The sequence below is a fragment of the Pteropus medius genome, unplaced genomic scaffold (assembly GCF_902729225.1).
Source record: "Pteropus medius unplaced genomic scaffold, Ma_sr-lr_union100, whole genome shotgun sequence".
Lineage (NCBI taxonomy): Eukaryota > Metazoa > Chordata > Mammalia > Chiroptera > Pteropodidae > Pteropus > Pteropus medius.
Window position 1 is genome coordinate 4,386,385 of NW_024355206.1, and position 12,451 is coordinate 4,398,835.

The 12,451-nt window shown below is 46.8% G+C and overlaps 1 protein-coding gene, 1 long non-coding RNA gene and 1 other non-coding gene across 3 annotated transcripts in view; 2 read left to right on the forward strand and 1 right to left on the reverse strand.

Annotated features, from left to right (window-relative positions):
• The window catches only part of AP3B2 (adaptor related protein complex 3 subunit beta 2), a 37,923-nt gene extending 29,256 nt beyond the window's left edge, over positions 1 to 8,667 (reverse strand). Inside the window, exons 1-4 of the mRNA XM_039858501.1 lie at positions 7,341 to 8,667; positions 6,826 to 6,886; positions 1,234 to 1,431; positions 347 to 449 (exon numbers count right to left, since the gene is read on the reverse strand). The gene's annotated coding sequence lies outside the window, so the exon portion shown is untranslated. The remainder of the gene's footprint in view (positions 1 to 346; positions 450 to 1,233; positions 1,432 to 6,825; positions 6,887 to 7,340) is intronic.
• On the forward strand, positions 7,486 to 11,367 carry LOC120599415 (uncharacterized). The gene is made up of 4 exons (XR_005651902.1): positions 7,486 to 7,589; positions 9,280 to 9,412; positions 11,057 to 11,092; positions 11,193 to 11,367. It is a non-coding gene; the product is annotated as an uncharacterized LOC120599415 (long non-coding RNA).
• LOC120599458 (small Cajal body-specific RNA 15) lies at positions 10,183 to 10,309 on the forward strand. Its single transcript, XR_005651908.1, has one exon.
• Positions 11,368 to 12,451: the final 1,084 nt, after the last annotated feature.

The window sequence follows — 12,451 nt, forward strand, 5'->3', positions numbered from 1 at the left end:
AATGGCGTCTAAGGGCTCTGCTCATTCCAGACACAAGCGAGGATTCGCACCCATTCGGTGGAAAAAGAGAGACGGAAGAGAAGGCTGTGCGGAAGGCTGGGGGTCCTAGAGCACCACACCCGGAGACCGGCCTCCACTTTTCCTACAAAATCTGGGCCCCTCTGACTACATCATCCTGGTTCCCACCAGGAAGCAGGGATGGGGGCGGGGCGGAGGGAAAGTCGGGAGGACAGACTTCTGGAAATGATGGAATTTAAGAAAGGCTGGTTCAAGAGTGCCTAAGAGTCTACTGAGGGCCGTGGGCAGAGATGGGTCCCAAATGAGGGGGAATGAACCCCGACTTCACCTTTGGAAAAGTTTAATGACCATTTCTGAAGCCCCCATGTCCACACTGGAGGGCCTGAGGTCACTGTGTAGTCCACCATGGTCAAGTCCACGTCAACTGACACCTAGGAAGAAACGGACAGAGGAGAGGCTGGGTTAGGGTTTCAGAGTGCAACCTCCAAGAGCCAGCAGGCCTAGTCTGCTTCTGAGGGCTTTGTGACTGCCAGAGTAAGGCCTTGACTTTAAGAAGTGTGGCCCAGGTAGACAAGAGAGTGTGAATTTTGCAGGAACGCACTGGTGAGCTGTGGTTGTTCATGAGCCAGGGAGGCAGATGGGGTCCTGAGTGGGTAGCTGGGCTGTGCTCACCGAAATAAGGAGACTAGGTTCTATTTGCAGGGGCTCCAGGCTGGGCCCCAGGCGGACAGTGCAGCGCAAAGTGCACGCACTTGCTGCATGTCAGGAGATAGGAAAGTGGTCTGAGTTCATGGCCTTGAGCACCCGGCCTCCAGCACCACACGGTCCATACCACTGCATCTACACAGTGCACGCCACAGTGAGTGGGAGCGCAGGAGCAGGCACTGCCCGTGTGGATACACTGCCTTCACAGGAACCCAGAAAAGCGTGCAGCCGGTGGCCACCTGGATTCCTGCCTGCAGGAACAGGCGGACGGCTGTGGACCACAGCCAGGCTTAGGTCCTGTGACCTCAGCCCGGTGACCCTGCACCCTCATCTCCCAGGACCCGGATGTCCTGAGCCCTATACCCTGGTGCCCAAGTGCCTATCTTCAGAGGCCGTGCCCCAAGCTCGGGGTCACTCTTCCTTCCCTTGTGGCCTGCCCACTGGTGCAGCAGGGCTTGGATGGGCAGCCCTCTTCGCAGACGAGAGCCCGTTTCAGCTGCAGACGCTTACCCTCGAAGTGGATGATCTCTCCATGGCCGCAGTGGACGCCCATATGGGCCCCGCACCGGTATCTGGCAGGGGACATCAGCCTGAACAGGAAAAGGTCTCCAGGCTCAGGCTCGCTGCCCTCCAAGTCCAAGCCTCAAAGTGCTGACCAAGCAAAGCCTCAGAGAAGAACTTAATGGTGCTGACTGCCCTGGTCAGGACCTGTGAGGAGAAAGGGACCAGACATTTGCACAGGCTGCAATGAACTAAGAGCTAGGTGTCTGCCCAGGACTCAGAGACACCCGATTTGGGGCCAGGCCCAAGGTGAGTGTCCTCACTGTCCCACATCTTCTACCCTGTGCTTAGGAACTCCAGAGGCGTGGATGTCACGGATAAATCCTGCCATAAGCCAACCCTGAGAACCCCTCAGTTTCCAACAATGGCGACCTCCTCCTCATCCAAGTTTTCTTCTCATCTCGAAATCCAGCTACTCCATTCTCTTCCCCTCCCCTTCCTCTAGAATCCCCTTCCCCAACTATCTCTCATCTTGCCACTCCCTGGAGGCGACACTGTGGACTGTGTGTCAGCTAGTACCTGGACTGAGCAGCAGTCCTGCAGAAACAGAGAAACCAGAATGAGATCTGGACCAGGACAGGCTCCTCCTCCCAGGTGTGAGTGGAGAAAGACCCCTCCGACAATCTCAGCAGTAAATGTCTATTGAGCAGTTGTTCATCTGATCCTTAATATGATCCAGTGGACCCATTTTCAGAATAGGGAGACTGAGGCTCACAGAGGTTGCTGGAGTGCACAAAGCTTACTGTACGCCTGCACGACTATGTCTTGTGCCCTTTATACTAAACATGTCACCTCTTTTACCTCCTATTCCTCTACAGGGAAGTGGGAAATGTACCTAGTTCAGGTTTCTCCTGTCTTTTCAGGGAACAGAGGGCTACTGGGACTTGGGAAGATGACCTCACTCTCTGGGCTGTGCCTGACCTTTGGTCTCAGAGAGCCTGGAGAAGGGGGTGAAAGCAGGGCCTGCTGAGCATGAGCTCTCCTGACTGGCAGAGGGGCTGAGAGAAGAAAGGGCCCAGCACCCCAGACCTCTGGGTATGCTCGTTGGAAGGCAGTGGGTTGACTACCCTGGATCTGACTTGGGTGGGAAGGACTCGTACAGGGATGAGGAGCAGGGCTGCCAAGCCCACACTGCAGAGCACCAACCACTGTGTCTCTCCCATCCCTGACCTTCCCTTTCCCTCCGGGCCCAGTTCATGGTATTACTGGGTGAGTATCATCTTCTCAGACTGAGAGCTGTGGGAAACTCAGGTGACCAACTTAGCACAGTTTGTCTGGGACTTTCCAGGTTTTAAAATGAAAAAACCCACATCCTGGGAACCCCAAAAACCTGAATGGTGGATCTTCCTAGGCTCAGGTCTCCCCACTCCCATCTCCCTTGACCTGAGACCACAGGGAGGATCCAGTCATGTGCACAGTCCTTTGGCCTTTGGTCACGCTCTCCTGCAATCGACCAAGTAGGGAGGGTACCTTGGGTCTTGCTTCCCTCTCCTCACTCCGGGAGCCATTGGGCCAAACGGTGGTCACAGCTGTGGAAAAGGGTGACCTTTCCTGGCCCCTATTGGGGCAGCAGACATCCTACCTGGGAGGAGACAAGCTGAAGACTTCTGCTCTAGTTACTTAGGATGTGAAGCTCATCTGGGGAGGAAAAAAAACCAGCTGTCACCACCTGGCTGCTGAGTGGGGTCCAGGCCACTGTCCCTCCTGTCTCTCCTCTCAGGCTGTGCACTCGGCATGTGGGGCTGTCTGTCTGACACGCATGGCTGTACACGCGTGGTATATCTGTCAGTCTGTGCAGCAATACTGGACACAGGACTGGGAGATCTAGTCCTGGCTGTGTCACTTTTCTACCTGGAACACAAATAAGCCACTTCTTCCCTCTGGGCCTCAACTTCCTCATCTGTGAATGGGGGACAATAAGTTCAAAAGGCTGGGTATTGCAGGACCACTGTGAGACACTATGAGCTCTTTGTGAGCTGGACAGGGGGAGAAGGGCAGGGTTTGTTTCTCTTTGGTTTGCTCCTGAGAATGCAGGCAGGGTTGGGGGTATAGGGAGGAGGGGCGGGGAGGAGGGGTGGGGAGGAGGTAGCTTCCTCAGCTCAGAGGAGAACAATGGGCCCTCAGAGGCCGGTTGCCTCCCTGTGACCCCTGCCCCAGAGCTCTCAGGGAATCAGCCAGCTGGAAAAGCCCCTGGCTCTCTCTCTGAAAGTTCCTCACTGGGGTGGCACTCTGGCCACCATCAGTTGGGCCCCTGGACTTTGAGTCAGGGTCTGGATGAGAAGATGCCCCTTCGGAGAGAGGATCTAGCTCCACATGTAGTGCTCCATCCACGGTGATGACATTTATTGCCAGAAATTGTGCTACAACCCCATTTAACCCTAATGACATCATGAAAGATACTGTTGTCTTTCCCATTTTACAGATGGGGAAACTGAGGCTAGGAGGGGGTGCCAAGGTTACAGACTAGTTAAGTGGAGAGATCAGGATTCAAGCCCAGGCAGTCTGGCTTCAGTGCCCGTGACCTTAACCACTGTACAGTACTGCTTCTCCTGCTGCCCCCCTTCCCCAGACCCCACCACCGTGAGGTACTGAACCCCTGCATCCCTCCTGACCTGGAGAAACAGCCACCTCTCCCCTTGGCTTTCAATTGAGCCAAGCCAGCAAAAGAAGCGAGGCCCTGGAGCTGTAAGAGCCCAGGGGACAGATGTGCCAATCTCTGGGCACCCAGCCTGACAGTGCTATCCACCCCAAAAAGGCTCCTTGCTGGGGCCTGAGCTTTCTCCTCTCACCCTGACTGAGCTTTCAGGAGAACAGAAGGGTGAGGGTGGCCCTGAGATTGGGTGTGGGAGTGACGGTGTCCCTAGGGCCTTGTCCTTCCCCTAGAGGCCCCTGCTGAACCTCAACCCAGTGGGTTCTTGTCACTGAGCACAGGCTTGTGGGGCTCTGGTGGCAGCCCTTGGATCTGTGACTGTGGTCTGACCTAAATGTCCAGCCCTTCCCATCCGCCTTCAGTCTAGTCCTGGACAAAGGGCTCCTCTGTGAGAGGCAAGGTTTTGGGGTCAGTTCTCCCAGCGGGCCACTTTCAGCCAGAACAAGGGTTGGGCTCCCCACGGGGGCAGAGCAGGCCCTTTCCTTAGCACCCAGCATACCCTCCTCTGGCCTCTCCTTCCCTTATATAGCCTTTGGTCAGTCCCTCTCTTGGCACAGAGTAATGCCACCTGAATTCCAGTCCCCAGTCCTAGTGGCTCAACTGGCAGTGGCCACACTCCACACCTTGCTAGGTGCTCTCCTTCTGAGGCCAGGGCATAGAGGACAAGCAGTCCACCCCTCAGGCAGACAAAGTGGCCAAGCAGGAAGCCCTGGGGCCCAGTTCTGAGCATGAATGCCAGGCCAGTCTGATGGCAGCACTTCCCACTGCTGGCAGCTTTGAAGGCAGGTGGCAGCCAGAGACTGTGAGACTGAGGTTTGGGGTGGGTAAACTGGGCCCTCACCCATCCTCTCTTCCCTCCTCCTGGCATTCAGTCCCTACCCCACACCTGCTTGTGCCAGCCCTGCCACTTGTGCCTGGTCTCTGAACTGGTCCTTCTCCCCTCACTGGCCTCCCCAGGGTAGCCAAATGCCCCTTACACCATATAATGCCTCATATAATACAGTTTCAGAACTGAGTTCTCTATTCAGCTATTAAAAGAGCAAAAAATTCTAAACTTAAATTATTTCAGACCATAGAAAAATAAGAAATACTCTCAAACTTAAGGGATCTAGTATAATTTTAAACACCGATATCTGATTAACAGTGTCCCCAAAAAACCCTACATACCAATCTCACTCATAAGAGATACACTCTAAATAAAATATCAATAAATAGCACTCAAGAGTGTATCAAAATAACATAAATTTGACCAGACTTATTTGGAGATACTATCAGCAATTTAATAGGCACCGTATCAAAATTTTTCATTAATCCAATAAAGTACTATCTTTAAGCACTGAATTTTCCCATCCTGGAACATGAAATCCACACTTACTTGAGTTTTTAATGTCAATCATATTTCATATTTCCCATAAAAGTACTGTATATCTTTTGTTCAGCATTTTTTATTTTTTCCCGTTTTATTACTGGTATATAAGAAACATGTTTTTATATGTTAATTTATTTAGCCACCTTTAGAACCATCTAATTAGTTCTAATAGTCATTCCATTCTCCTGCATTTTCTAAAAATCACATCATCTGAAAATATTTTTGTCTTTTTAATTACTGTATTGGCTAGAAAAACCTAGCATTGTGTTGAATATTAGTAGGGAAAGTGGGCATTCCATTTTTTCTTGACTGTAGTGGGAATGCTGCTTATGCTTTATTATTAAGTATGATGTTTACCATAGATTTCTGCTAAGTGTCTATTATCAAGCTATTTATCTATTACCATTTTGTGAAATGTTTTCTTTTAAATCATAATAGATTAACATTTAAACCTCTAAACTATTAATACGATAATTTATAGCAACAAGTTTTCTAATATTAAATTATTCCTGGGATCAATGCTTTTCTTTCTTTTTTTAATGCTTTCTTATTCCAGATGAAGTGCAGGATTGAATTTACTAATATTTTATTTTAGAGCTTTGTATCTATGTGGATTTGGTGTCTAGTTTCTTCTTGTGTTATTTTTGTCAGATTTTGGTATTAAGGAGATGCTAACATTATAAAATAAGTTGAACTCTCCCCTGTACCCCATGTTATAGTATAATTTCCATGACAGAAAAATTGACAAGTGAAAATTGTGCAGCTTGATGGCAGCATTCTAGAAATAAGAGACAGTGTAAGCAAAGACATAATGAAAAAGCACAGGATATGCTCAGAAAAATAGGATTTAAGATTTCTTAAACTGGATTAAATAACACAAAGCAGATTTGGCTCAAGCTGCTAATTAACCTTGAAAGCACAAGTCCACCACCCAAACACCGATTTACTCATTTCATATAGAGTCAACTGCAAGCTTTTCAGCCTGGACATAAGATCTTTCTTGCTTTAACCTATTTTACATTTCAACTTGTGCTTCCTTGTTTGTGATGTTTGTTTGCTTAGAATGCTATGCTGGCGCATCCAAATCCCACCCACCTATCAAAGGAATAGCTCAAATGTCCATGAAAACTTCTCAGATCCAATTGAACTATGTTTAAATTCACCTGTACTACAACTACTTTTTGTCAGCTGTTGGCTTGCCTACTTCTTAAGTTCTTGAGAGCTATACTGGGTTGGATAGTGTCACCCTCCAAAAATTAATGTCCTTGTAACCTCAGAGTGTGACTTTATCTGGAAATAGGGTCCTTGCAGATGTACTTAGTTAATACCAGGTCATACCGGAGTAGAGTGAGCCCTTTATCCAATGGAACTGGTGACCTTTTAAGAGACGAGAGACAGAGACAGAGACACAGAGAGAACATCCTGAGAGAACAGAGTTAAGAGACTGGAGTGAAGCAGCCGCAAGCCAAAGAGCGCCAAGGATTGCTGGACACCAGAAACTAGGAAGAGGCAAGGAATTTACCCAGTTTCAGAGGAAGCGTGATCCTGCGGACACCTTCTTTTCAGATTTCTAGCCTCCAGACCTGTGAGAATAAATATCTGTTGTTTAAGCACCCAAATTGTGGTACTTCCTTATGGCAGTTTCAGGAAGCTAAACGACAATTTTAATTTCCATTCTGTCTTCCTAGCCCCAACACTGCCGTGCCCACAGTCGAGTGGAGGGCTCTGTGGGCGCTCCATCCCTCCAAGGTGAATGAGCGCGCTTCCTGCAGCGAAGAACAACCCGGCGCTCACGAGCGCCTGCTGACAGGACGCACAGCCAATGCTCAGTAAGTGGTAGCCATTATCAGCTAGGCATGGGCCTACACAAATAAACCGAGGACAGTGACAAACAACACAAGTGGCAGGTGGAGCGAGGCAGCTGCGGGGAGGACGCCCAAAGGGAAGGAGGGGGTTTTGAGGTAATGGAGTCTCTGAGTCGCTGTCCCAGGCTGCGCTGAAGGGGTCCCGGCCCTCTCCCCACCCAGCAACAATGACCTCCTGTCCAGCTGTCCCTCCGTTCGACTCCCAAGGGACTCCAGCAGAACCTGAGGAGGTGCGCCCCCCGCCTCATCCTGTCCCAGCCTGCGCGAGACACCTCGATGGGTCCCCTACGTCACGCTGTTGCGTGGGGCGGGACTTCCTCTCCACGCCCCGGAAGTCATACAGGGCGCTCTTCCGCCGGAAGGAGGCCGGACTTGCGACCGAGATGTGACACTGGAGGGTTGGCTGCGTCTGTCGCGTAGGGTAAGGGGATCTCTGGCCACATGGCAGGCGGGCGACAGCGGCGTCCTAGCCGGCAAGCAGGCTGGCGGGTCGAGTTTCAAGGGATGCGGCGGGGAACCGGAGTAGAGGGGAGAGGTCGGTGTATCTGTCTGGGGATCAGTGCCACCAGCGACCTAGGTCTCATCCTAACTCACTGCTCAGCTTTCTCGACCTGGTCTGAAAAACGAGTTTGGTAGCTCATGGAGCAGGGATGGGGACAAAATGTGGAAAGGAGAAAGACACACTCAGTAAAGTTTAAGAAAAAAGATTCAATAGGTGAATTTCACGTAGGTGATTTCCTGTGTCGCGTAAGGAGGTAATATGAAGGTCTGTGCATACCCAGGCATTCTAAATTGGGGATTCCTGTTTGAGGCAGCAGCACCTGTTACATTAACTTAGAAACATGTACACACAATTGGTAATTTTTAAGCTTCCCGAATCTGCCAGCAGACATTTGGCGTTAGAGGTGGTACAGGGTCACCTAAGTCATCCCCTTTGCTTCAGCTTAAACTGAAGCATAGTGAGAGGAGACAGGCCGGAAGTCCCACAGCTTGTTAGTGAGAGAGCTGGGACTAGAAGCGAGATTGCTTCATTTGCAGCCCATAACTCTCTTCTCCACACTGTATTGTCTCTCTTGATTGGTAAACGATTCATCTATTGGAGGGGGAAGGGGGGGAGGGGGGAGACGCTGTAGAATTCACCGCATTCAAACCTCAGCTGTCTTCTTGAGCAATGCTGCATTTGGTACTTGTGCTGTTTAAATGTATTGTGTATTATCTCTGTCATCTTTATTAAACGGAAATGTCCTGTAGGGTAGTGAGCAAGCCTTAGAGGTCTAGAAAGCAACTCGTGCTTTAGCAGATAACTGAAAAACTGTTAGCATCACATAGGAGAAATCTTACCACCAAGGAACTCACTCAATTAGATTTTCATTGTAAGGGAGCCATGGATATTCTTTGTATACAATTTTCAAACTTTGGTCTCAGGTCCTCCATAAAAACCACTGAGGATACCAAAGAGCTTTTATTTATTTTATATATGTATATAAAATAATACCTTAAAAATGCCATTATGTATATATATATGTATATATACACATTTGTGTTTAAAGATATTCCTGTTTTAATTTCCAACATTGAAAATACATACACACACACACACACACACACGCACACTCCATTAGTTGTCAGTGATGAATGTCCTCCCAGGCCATGTAGCCTCTGGTTAAGCTGTGCTGACATTCACGGAATATGAGTGAAAAGGGCAAATAATGTCTTATATTATGAAAATAGTTTTGACCTGACTAACCCTCTGAAAGGATCTCAGGGGCCCCCTCAAAGGCCACACTTTAAGAACAACTGCTCTATCCAAATGTTTCAAAGAAATTTTAGATATAGACAGATAATTGCTGTTGCAAGTGATTGTATCGTGAGCAGAAGTATTACCTTAAAAATGCCATCATAAGCACAGTCTTGTATTTCCAGGACCTTCATCATTCCAGGCACAAGGAATACAAACATATCCCCTAGGTGTACTGGAATACAAGAAAGGTTGAAAATCATTCGACCATATTTTTAACCTCCTCCACCCCACAAATTTGAAAGCTGCTTTGCTTCCTAATGAAGAGGTTTTTTCCTTTTAATTCGGAAGACAATTTGATGTCTCGTTTCAGGTATGTGAGCTCTTTGAAAGCAGAATGCTGTTGTTTCCATGTTCTGCTCATTCGGAAGTTATGAAGGCACAGTTCCTGCCTGATTTGCACAGGTCAGTGGCTGCCGTGTGGCCACTTAAGTATTCTAAAAGAGGTGAGTGTATGGCACTTAACTCAGCCTGGGAGAGGGAGGAATTAGGCAGTGCTTCCAAGAAGTGACTTTTGAGCTATATAGGCATTAGGTTGACAAGGCGCATTCCAAGTGCCTAGTGATCTGTGGCTGGTTTCTAAACTGAATTGTACATAAGACATTGTCTGGTATCTTACACCTTTCTCCAGAGCTCTATCCTTACTTTTGAATACTTGTTTTCCTTCTCTCTCCCTGCCCCTCTCCCCCTTAACTGGATGGGATATGAAAGGAAGTCAGAAGGTAGGAATCTCTCTGAGTGGCAGAATAGTAGGATGGGCTTACCAATACGTAATGTATGTAGTCAGTAAATTTATCTCTAAAAACTGAGTTCCTGTTCTGTTAAAACACAGCTAGGAAATCTCAATTTTGTTGGGTGCATGCTTTCCCAGTGAATGGATTATGTTCTTGTCTCTAATCCAGTATATGTGGATTTAAGGGCATCTCCTAAGGTCCCTTCAGACAAGAGACCCACATGTAGGCTTGGGAATGAACAGGGGGGATAGCAAGATGAGAATCCAAGTTCAAAGAAAAGATGCAGTGACTGGTTGGAGTCTTCTTTCCAAATCTCGAATTCTTATCTTGCATTTAGATCTATTAACTATTGATTGCAGTGCAGCAAGCCTATGTAAGCCTATGTTCAAATCTCTTAAAGCTTCAAAATAATAAATTATTATTCCCTTAATATCTTAATATGCTAGGACAGTGTTTTAAAAGCTAGGCTTGGTCATGTTCTTCTGGAGACGAAGAAAATAGAGTCCTTGAAGTCAAGCTGACTCTGCTTTTAGCCTCCTAAATGAAAAGGTAGATAGAACAGGTCTTGTTTGCAAAATAAAGTCAAGACCTACTTATCTACCAACAGCAATTATATACCTTCCATTGTCTTACTATAGAAAAATAGCAGTAGTAAATTTATAGATTAGAAAGGGTAGAGAAAAAGAGAGTGAACCCATGAGAATCTTACTGTATTCATTGATAGGAAGGTGACTAGACACTAGAGACGTCCTTTAGGAAAGAGGAGAGGACCTTTCTTGTAGTGTGGCCTTCAGACGGTCCAGGCAGTTTTCGGCAGCTAAACTTCCCTGGCTAGAAACCCAGTCTCACAGAATGCCACATCGTGGTGCAGTGTACCGGGAGCAGCTGCCAGTGTGTGAGCCGTGTGAGATCAGGATATTAACAAATTCTGGAGGATGAGAAATATTTTATTGGATGTGTACAGTGATTGCTTATCATTGTTTTAGCTGGCAGGAACTCAATTATTAATCATACTTTCCCAAATAAAAGGCAATTTAATTTTACCAGAAACCAATGTCATTTTATATCCCAAGTCTCACCAACTTTCCAATCCCATCTAATAAGGGTGCCTTAAATTCTGAGTGTTCTGAATTACTAAACCCATTATTTTACATCAAGATTTTGTGCTTGTTCTACATATTCTCTTTCCCTTTTGTTGACAGTATCCAAAGCTATGTTAATAATTGTTCAAGAGTTATACAGTGATGTCAGTAAAGCAAAGAACAGAACAGATTTTGATGCCTTTTAACTGCCCAGTGTCAGGGATTGTGGCCGCAGCGGTCTTTAAAAATATCTTCTTTTTTTGTTTTTTAACAGATTTATCAGCAGGTTGCAGGTGAACATGGCCTTGAGGTAAATCTGCTCCTTGAAGTTCAGTTTCAGCAGATTATTCATAGTATTTTAAGGAATTGGAATATTTTCAAAAACCAAGTTTTGTTTGATTCTGTTCTAGACTTATTTTTTCTTCTTGTAGAAGATGAGAGAAAATTTAAACAAAAGTTCCCTATGCTGAATAATTAGGATGCTTGAAGATGGTCATCTGCCTTGCTTAAATCAAGTGGATTTTAAATGTCAAAGCCAATTCTAGATGGTTTTTTCTTGGTCCGATAAAATTTTACCAAAACTTCCTGGGTGTCAAGTTTTTATCCATGTTCATATTACATGTGAAGTACTCCATAAAGCCTAGATTAATTTGAACTCTGATTTCAAACCTGCCCTATCTGTGATACCCTACTTCCTATTCCATAGTTTTCTACTGCTGTAGCTGATAACACTTTTGAATACACACATATGTTTATTTTAACTGTTCATAACTTAAAGCATCTCTGTGCTTACATCAGCTGTACCTTGTTTCAGGGTAGTGATTCAGCTTGGCAGGTCAAGCTGTGTGTGTGTGTGTGTGTGTGTAACAACCTGTAAGATTTGTCAAGGTGAGTTGTTAATTCAGGAATCTGAGCTGCTGTTCATACCAAGAGGCAGAGATTAGAGACAGGAAATGAGAGGTGTTCAGCGTGTCAGACTGAGTGTGCTGGAAAACATGAAAGTTTTAAAGTGAAAGACTTTCCAGTAAACACAGAACTGTAAGAGGTGAGATGAGGGGCCTGTCTGTTCAGAGAGGCATCCGTGGGACACGCTGCTGAATTGTCTCTGGGAATTGCTTCAGAAATGGAGTCATTTGCTCGGCCTCTTGACTCATAAGCTTGAGAATAGTGTGTGCAGCATTTTTGGGTGGCAATTAGAAACCTGAACTGGAGAACCAGGAATGTAGCTAAATGGGGCTGGGCACCGAGGTCACAGAAAGGCATGAGAGCAGTGAGGCAGGGCGGCCAAAAGCTGCTGGCTAGAGCCCACTCCCGCCAGGCTTGGCTCTGCACTTCGTGGGCTGATGTTTTAAGAAATTGTTGTGCATTTGCTATATGTCACACACTGCTCTGCACTCTCGTTTGTCATTAAATCTCGTAAGACAAAAAGCTATTATTTTTCTCTCTGTTTAAAGGGAAACGGAAGCTCTAGAAGATAAAGTGACTTTTCTAGAGTTATAAGGCAAAGTAGCTACAAAGTAGAAATCAAACCTAGGTCTTGATTTTAAATCTGGTTCTCTTACATTAACGGACATTCCTAGAATCAGTCGCAACTAATGTTTTCTATTTTCCCCCATCTATCCTGCCTCCGTGCCCCCAGTACACACACATAGTGAAAGCACCACGTTTG